This window comes from Propithecus coquereli, unplaced genomic scaffold (assembly GCF_000956105.1).
Source record: "Propithecus coquereli isolate 6110/MARCELLA unplaced genomic scaffold, Pcoq_1.0 Scaffold30, whole genome shotgun sequence".
Taxonomy (NCBI): domain Eukaryota; kingdom Metazoa; phylum Chordata; class Mammalia; order Primates; family Indriidae; genus Propithecus; species Propithecus coquereli.
In genome coordinates this window covers 1,687,976-1,695,930 of record NW_012148619.1, presented here as the reverse complement: position 1 = coordinate 1,695,930, position 7,955 = coordinate 1,687,976, and positions in this window count along the sequence as shown.

Below are 7,955 nucleotides of genomic sequence, written 5' to 3'. Positions count from 1 at the left end.
TGCTCTAAGCCTCAGTTTCCTCATCTGCAAATTGGGATTGCTGTGAGAACTGGAGATTATGGATGTACAGCACCTGTCACATAAGAGGCACTGGTAAGTGGGGACTGGCATTATCATCATTACAAGTTTATATCCAAGGGGGAGTTCCTTGGGCCGGGGATGGTAGGTGATTCTGTCCCTGGATTATGAACAATTACTAAGCCAGCCGTGCTTCATGAGCTTGCTTGGGCATCCTCTCGGAGCAGCAGGAGTAATGAAGCTGGTGGTTTGGGATGCTCTCAACGTAGCCTGGCTAAACCCTCCCCCACCCTCCAGTCCTAATTCCTGACTTCCATTTAGATTTAATAGATTTGGGTTTAACAAGATAATTACCGTACTTGAAATAAATACCCACTGGCCAGAAATGCAACGCTTACTGCAAATTAGGAACACGAGAGGCCGCCTCAGTTATATCTCTGGTATATCTCAGGCACGGCTTTGAATAATTAATTTGCCATTTCGATAATACACAATAGCCAGCCTATTAAGCCAAGAATCCTGCATTTATTAAATGCTAACTTAGTGGCAAACAAACAAAACCTGAGTCAATAGTTGCCTTGCCAATTATTAAAAGCTCCTCTCCCTAAGGATGTGTGTGGGAGGCAGACCACATGGTTGCGGCAGCAGAACGCAGGAGCAGGCAGTGGGAAACTGAGGGTGCAGGCGGGAGGCTATTCAAACCCAGACCCTGCTCAGGGGGGAGAATATTACTGCGATCATCTGGGGTTGGTGCCAAAGAGGCCACCTAGATTCCGCATCAATGTTGTACCACTCCTGTAGCAGCTGGTCACAAGATTTGCTTTTTGTCTGGGCTTTTTGGATGTTCCTATTGCCCAAAAATGGGTCTTAAAGGCAGGAAATATATGTGGAAAGTGATGGGGACCCCAACATTAAGACCTCTCACATCAAGAGTAATGGAGAATTGGTTGGACACAGTGGCTCACACCTGTAATCCCAGCACTTTGGGAGGCCGAGACAGGAGGATCACTTGAGACCAGGAGTTCGAGACCAGCCTGGACAAGACAGTGAGGCTCTGTCTCTACAAAAAATTTTAAAAATTATCTGGGCATGGTGGTGCACACCTGTAGTCCCAGCTACTTGGGAAGCTGAGGCAGGAAGAACTCTGGAGCCCAGGAATTCAAGTGAGCTATAATTGTAACACTGCACTCCAGCCTAGACAAGGGAGTGAGACCATGTCTCTAAAAAAAAAAAAAAAAGAAAAGAAAGAAAGAAAAAGGATAATGGAGAATTGAAGAATACTGTCTTGTGTTGTAGTCAACTCAGTGTAGATATGAACAGTATGCGTTTTGAAGAGGAAATAATTAGAACGTTATTGGTTGCATATAAAAGCAACTCCAACTCCAAGCAGTTTAGACATTAAGAAAATTAATTCTTACCCACAGGAAATTCAGAAATATGTAGGTTTCTCAGTTGGGATTAGACTCAGCTGCATATGAGAGAAAACACAAGTAACAGTGGCTTATATAAATTAGAGATTGCTATTTCTCTCACATCAAAGAAGTCCAGAGATAAACAGTCAGAGGCTGGCATGGCAGCACCACTGTCCTCAAGGACCCACACTTTCAACATTGCCACCTTCAGCACCTGGCTTCCATCCTCAAGTTAGCTTCATGGTCACATAATGGCTTCCACAGCTCTAGCCATCATGTCCACATTCTAGGAAGTAGGAAAGTAAAGAAGTGTAGGGCAAAGTGCCACATTACCTTTCATTGGCTACCCCCATTGATGAGGAAGTCTGGAAAATGTGATTTTATATCTGGGTAGATTGCTACACCCATTGATAAGAGATTTTCTGTTACTCAGGAAAAAGATTAGAATGCACACTGGGAAGGCCACTAACAGTTTCTGCTGCTGGAGGCTTCTAGGATGGGTTATTCAGTGAGTCCGCCTGACCACCAGGGACCCAGATTCTCTCCATCCCCACTCTGCCGTCTCAGGTATTGGTCTTGTCCTCATTTGGTAGCACATGGCTGTGCAGCAGTTCCAAATGTCCAAACGTCCCATCCAGATGTGAGACCATCTGAAGGAAGATGAGGGAAACTACTCCTATAGCTTTGCATCAGAAGTGAGAAAACTCCCAGAATCCCAGCAACAGACTTCCAATGGTCAAGATTAGGTCAGGAGGAAAACAGCCTCTCCCTTGGAGGTGAGGGTGAGGTCACATTCCCCGAAGTCCATGGCTTCATGTGGGAGGATGGCATAGCTGGCCAAATTCAGGTTCTGTTAGGAAGGCAGAAGGGAGGTAGAGGGATGGATGATGGAGGCGAAGACCAACTCCGCCATATTCTAGCTCTGCACCTTGCCATGACCTAATACCTCCAAGCTGGACTTTCCTTCTCTGTCAAATGACAGTACCAGTGACAATCTTATAGGGTGTGGGGAGGCTGGAATGAGATAATGTATATAAAATATGCATGTATATAATTTTCCAGTTCTATATATATGAACTTCTTCATGTTTCTGCAACACAAGTAATGCCATAGGTCTTTATTTCTCATATAAAACAGAAGCCGCTCACACTCATGTACGCCAGATTGGAGGGAAGTCCAGTTATCACACTCTTGACACTTCCCTTCCCCAAGCTTACGGTGATTCAGCAAACTGTCACTTTCACGCAGGGATGAGTCTGGAATCACCTGGCCTCCTATTTCCTTTGCTGCTACTGCTTCTCACTACTTCCTAAAAATTAAAAGGAAAAATACTTCTTCCCACAATGATCAAGAATGCCCTCTATGCTGTGCACTCTAAGAGCTCTATATACGTGAACTTGTTCAATGCCCCCAGAGTCCCTCTTGGTCTGTGGCCCTTCACATGTTGTCTGGCACTGCTGCTCCAAGCTGCCATGGAGTGCCACTCCCCAACTCCCTGCTCATGCCAACATAGCCTTTGAAAGAGGGCATCTTCTCCACTGACTCACCCCCCTCAGAGCCATGCAAAGCCCAGGAAGCCCCTTTGTCCAGCACCAAGGAACTTAGTCCTTTGTGGCCAGTTCTCTTAGACACCCTCATGGTCATTCTCCTTTACACCCCCAACCTAGAGCCCAAACTCACTGCTCTGCTTCTCAGTTTGGGAAATCTTCCACCAACCCTTGGCTGTTTTCCTTCTTCAACTCTATCCACTCTCCGCATACCCACGAACAGCAGTCTTTCCTGCTCCATCACTCTAAACCAGAGAAATAGATCCTTAAAATCCGTTCCACCCCTCCCCAATGTGCAGCTGCCATATGTGTGGGGTGAGGGTGGGATGCCCCCACCACCACCACCTCTGTAAGTGCAACTGGCTCAGGTGACCTAAGCCAATCAGCCAATCAGTGTTCCCTGGTCAAAGGGATTCCATCAAGAATGGACTTGAGCCAGGCATGTGGCTCACACCTGTAATCCCACCAATTTGGGAGGCTGAGGCAGGAGGATAGCTTCAGCCCGGGAGTTTGAGGCTGCAGTGAGCTATGATGATGTCATTTCACTCTAGCCTGGGCAACAGAGTAAAACCCTGTCTCAAAAAAACAAAAACAAACAAACAACAACAACAACAAAAAGAATGGACATGAGACCCAACTTGAGTCAATGAGACTTGAGGGGAGATTTTTCAAGGGACTTCTAGGGGAGAAAAAGATTCCTCTATATCTTTCTGTACAATGTAGAGGTGATGCCTGGAACTGCTGCATCCATTTTGCCATCATGAGGAAGCCAGGCTGATGTTTTATGAAGAGTAGAACAGAAAGCTTGAAAGAAACCAGCAGTTGATGACATTAGTAAGCCCCTGAATCAAGCCAACACAGAAGAACTTCTGGCTGCTTGTACCTTAAACCAATCTCCTTTATTGGTTAAGCCATTTGGAGGTGAATTTCTCATAGTAAGAGCAAAACGAGACTTAAACGACCCAGTGAGACATCCAAAAATGGTCCAGACCTTAGAAAGACCTTAATTCTCTCTGGTTGGTGGAAGAATAGCCCAGGTCAGAGGAAGAGTAAGAGAAACATTGACCTAACCTCAGGACCTAATTAGACTTCCGAATTAGACTTCCAAAGGAGTTCAGCCCAAACCTGGAAGCGAGGATCCTTAAATGAAGGCACTCATTCATTTATCCATCCATCCACCACCACCCACCCATTTGCTGAGAATTAGAATTTTTGCTTCCTTAGGTCCTCTATAGCTCAGCTCTAGTATCTAGGCTCCATCCTCAAGCAAACAGCGCCACTTTGCAAGACTTTAGCCAATTTAGGGGGTAGCCTGACCTCTGGTTTTCAATGATGCCACACAACCCTCCCTTGCTTTCCAACTCCACTGCTGCCACCCAAGCTCAGACCCTTCCCACCTTAATTCCTGCTCCATTGGGGCAACTTTTTAACAGTCTCCTATCTCATCTGCCTTTTGATAATCTGGTGCCATGAAGCATGAATCGTTCACTTGAAAGCATTTCATTGATCATCCCAGTCTGCTCAAAAATACGTGCTGAGTATAATGAATTTAAATGGTCCAGGAATATATAAAACTTTTTGAAAAGGGAAATGAAGAGAATCCTTTCTCTTCCAATTTTCTTTCCCCAAGGTAACCCACTGTTAACAGTTAGATATATATCCTCCCAGACTTTTTTCTAGATATACATATATTTCATACTTTTCTTTTTCAACAAAGCACGGTACAGCTTTATAAAAGTTGCTAGACTACAAGAGAGGGACTTCCCTGAAATCACATAAAAACCACATCCCTACATGATTCCTTAGAGCCACATTCGCTGGAAATAATGGAAATTTAAATTCAACTGCCCTGCTGGGGGGAGCGTTCTGAAGCCCACAAGTCCAGTTTTTGTTGCTGTTGTATTTTTGTTGTTTCATTCTCCACTGGCTTAATTAGTGCACGTGGTTATTGTCTGCGGCAATGTCATTCGTACTCTACTCATGGCCAGAGGCAGTTAGCACAAAAGTCACAATATTTTTAATTCCAATAAAACTATTCAGCCTAATGGTCCTGTTTCAGCAACTTTAGAGGCCAGAACACCCAGCATCTGAATCTGCAAACAGCAAAAAAAAAAGCTTCCCTGGGTGTCTTAGAAAGACCACTCCTTGGAGGGCACAGCTGAGTATGAATGCCTGAGAGTTCGTGGTGCACAAAAGAGCGGACTCAAAGCTTTGGCTTAAAATGATGCTATTGCCGTGCTGTCTCTGGGAGCAAATATTACACCATAATTCCCAAGTCGTTGTAGTTAAGACTGAGACTGCTCGACAGTTCTGTGACTGGTCCCGGAGCAGCCAGTGACAGGTAGCAGAGCTACCAGGTCTTGGGTCCTTCCAAGCTGGCTTTCTGACACACACAGGTGAGGACCTGGTGGCCTGGAGACACACTGGCCCAGGTTGGAACCTAGCTCTACCATTTAAGAGTTGTGCCAACTTGAGCAATTTACTTAAACTCTGTGAACCTTGGCTTGGGAGTTGTAAAACCCAGCTAAAAGGGTTTGCGAGGATGCGTGAGCTGCCTGGCACGAAGCAGGACTCAGTAACTGGTATCTGTTATTAGTCTATCCCTGGTTGTGAGAGAGATGGCTCCTGATTTCCAGTGAGTAATTTCTGATTATCTTCTCCAGAAATCCCCCGACCCAACTTCCAAAAAAAACTCCCCAAATCACAAGGAAGGGGTGGGTGGCCAAGGGGAGGATTTCTTGGCACCGGAAAGGACTCCTGTGGGCTGACCGGAGGGGAGGTAACTGAGCAAATCCTCCATGGCGCAGACGTTGCCAGGAGGCATTACTGAGAACACAGAACATTCCCCTGGCCCCTCTCAGACTGGCCGAGCTCCCTGCTTCTCACTTTTTCCTCAAGCTCTTGGGTCTTGGCAGGGCTTCTCTTTCCTGGGAAACACAGATGGTAAGCTTAGAAAATGCAGTCTGGATTTGGGCTAGCCTTAGAAGAGCCCTAAATCATTCTGCCCCAGGGGCAATGAAATGTTTTGTTTCCTTCTCTCTCTCTCTCTCTCTCTCTCTCTCTCTCTCTCCTACAAACACACACATGCACACAAACACATGCATGGATTATACCTTGCATGCCTTCTATGTGCTTCATATGCCCTGCCCCTCAATCACGGTAAGATGACAGCTCGTGATAGAAAAATCAGAAGATGCCCTATGACTTTTCTTTATCCTAATTCAGGTCTCAAACTCCCTTCCTAATCTGAGAGGCAGCACTAAACAAATTTATGGAAATTTTGGATCTGCTAACGGTTGGAGTCAAAAAGACAAGTATTGTTATTGCCGTGTGGGTGTGTTTGCCATCATAATCAACATTTATTCCCACCCAAGGCGGATGTGTCACTCTGTGTGATGTATCACCAGGCACGTGAATGATGAATCACGTTGCTTGGTTTCAATTGTTATTGGCTCCTTGTAAAAGATGCACGAAGCACATTTTGTTGAAATCTTATCATATAGCTCTACTCGTTTTATTCATTTTGAGGTTTTTATGTTATTATTTTAAAAGTAATGCAAGATTATAATTTTTTTTTTAAATCAGACAGTACAAAAATGTTGGGATGGATGTGTACAGAACGATGGCCTGGCACAGAACTGTTCCCTTCCCCAACACCTACTTTGTCACTTGACAAAGGCTACATTAGCCACTGCTAGAAACCTTTTTCCTAAAATTTTTTTTTTTTTTTTGAGACAGAGTCTCACTCTGTTGCCCAGGCTAGAGTGCCGTGGCATCATCCTAGCTCACAGCAACCTCAAACTCCTGGGCTCAAGCGATCCTCCTGCCTCAGCCTCCCGAGTAGCTGGGACTACAGGCATGCGCCACCATGCCCGGCTAATTTTTTCTATATGTTTTTAGTTGTCCAATTAATTTCTTTCTAATTTTAGTAGAGACGAGGTCTCGCTCTTGCTCAGGCTGGTTTCGAACTCCTGGGCTCAAACAATCCGCCCGCCTCGGCCTCCCAGAGAGCTAGGATTACAGGCGTGAGCCACCGCGCCTGGCCCCTTTTTCCTAAAATTGACCAATCGGATCCCCTTCCTGGCATATAAAAGCTTGCATGGAAGGTGACTGTAGCTGAGACATTTTATACCCACACCCTTGACAGAGGGCCCTCTTGCTCACACCCCCGTGGCTCTTAGTTCTGGTGCCCGCCAATGTGTACTTCTCAGTTCTTCTGTCAGTGTTCTTGCTTTCCACCAAAGGGACCTCAACTGATTCAAGGAAAGTGAGTACAAATTTTACAACCACACACAGGTGCATGAGAATGTCACATTCTTTATTATTCCATATCTGATCGTATCTTTTGAGTCTCCACACACACCCATTAATACTTAGACACCATTCCCACAATGCTCTATCAAGTGTTAAGTTAAAATGTTTACAATCAAAAAGTGAAAGTGCCTCCCACACACAAACACCTTCTCAAGAAGTAATATTATTAACTGTGTGTGTGTGTGTGTCTTTAATATTTATTGAGTGTCTACTATATGCCAGAAACTGTATTAGAACTTTTCAGGCCAGACACAGTGGCTCACGCCTATAATCCTAGCACTCTGGGAGGCCGAGGTGGGAGGATCGCTTTGAGGTCAGGAGTTCAAGACCAGCCTGAGCAAGAGTGAGACCTCGTCTCTACAAAAAACAGAAAAATTAGCCAGGAGTGGTGGCGTACAGTCCCAGCTACTTAGGAGGCTGAAGCAGGAGGATTGCTTGAGCCCAGGAGTTTGAGGTTGCTATGAGCTAGGCTGATGCCAAAGCACCCTACTCAGGGCAACAGAGTAAAACTCTGTCTCAAAAAAAAAAAAAAAAAAAAACAAAAGAACTTTTCACCTGCTACATTTTTAGTAATTTCATAATCTTATTTAAGTCTTACAATGCTCCAGTGAGGCAAGCAATAATATCCCCTTTTCACAAATGAGAAAACCAAAGAAGGACGACT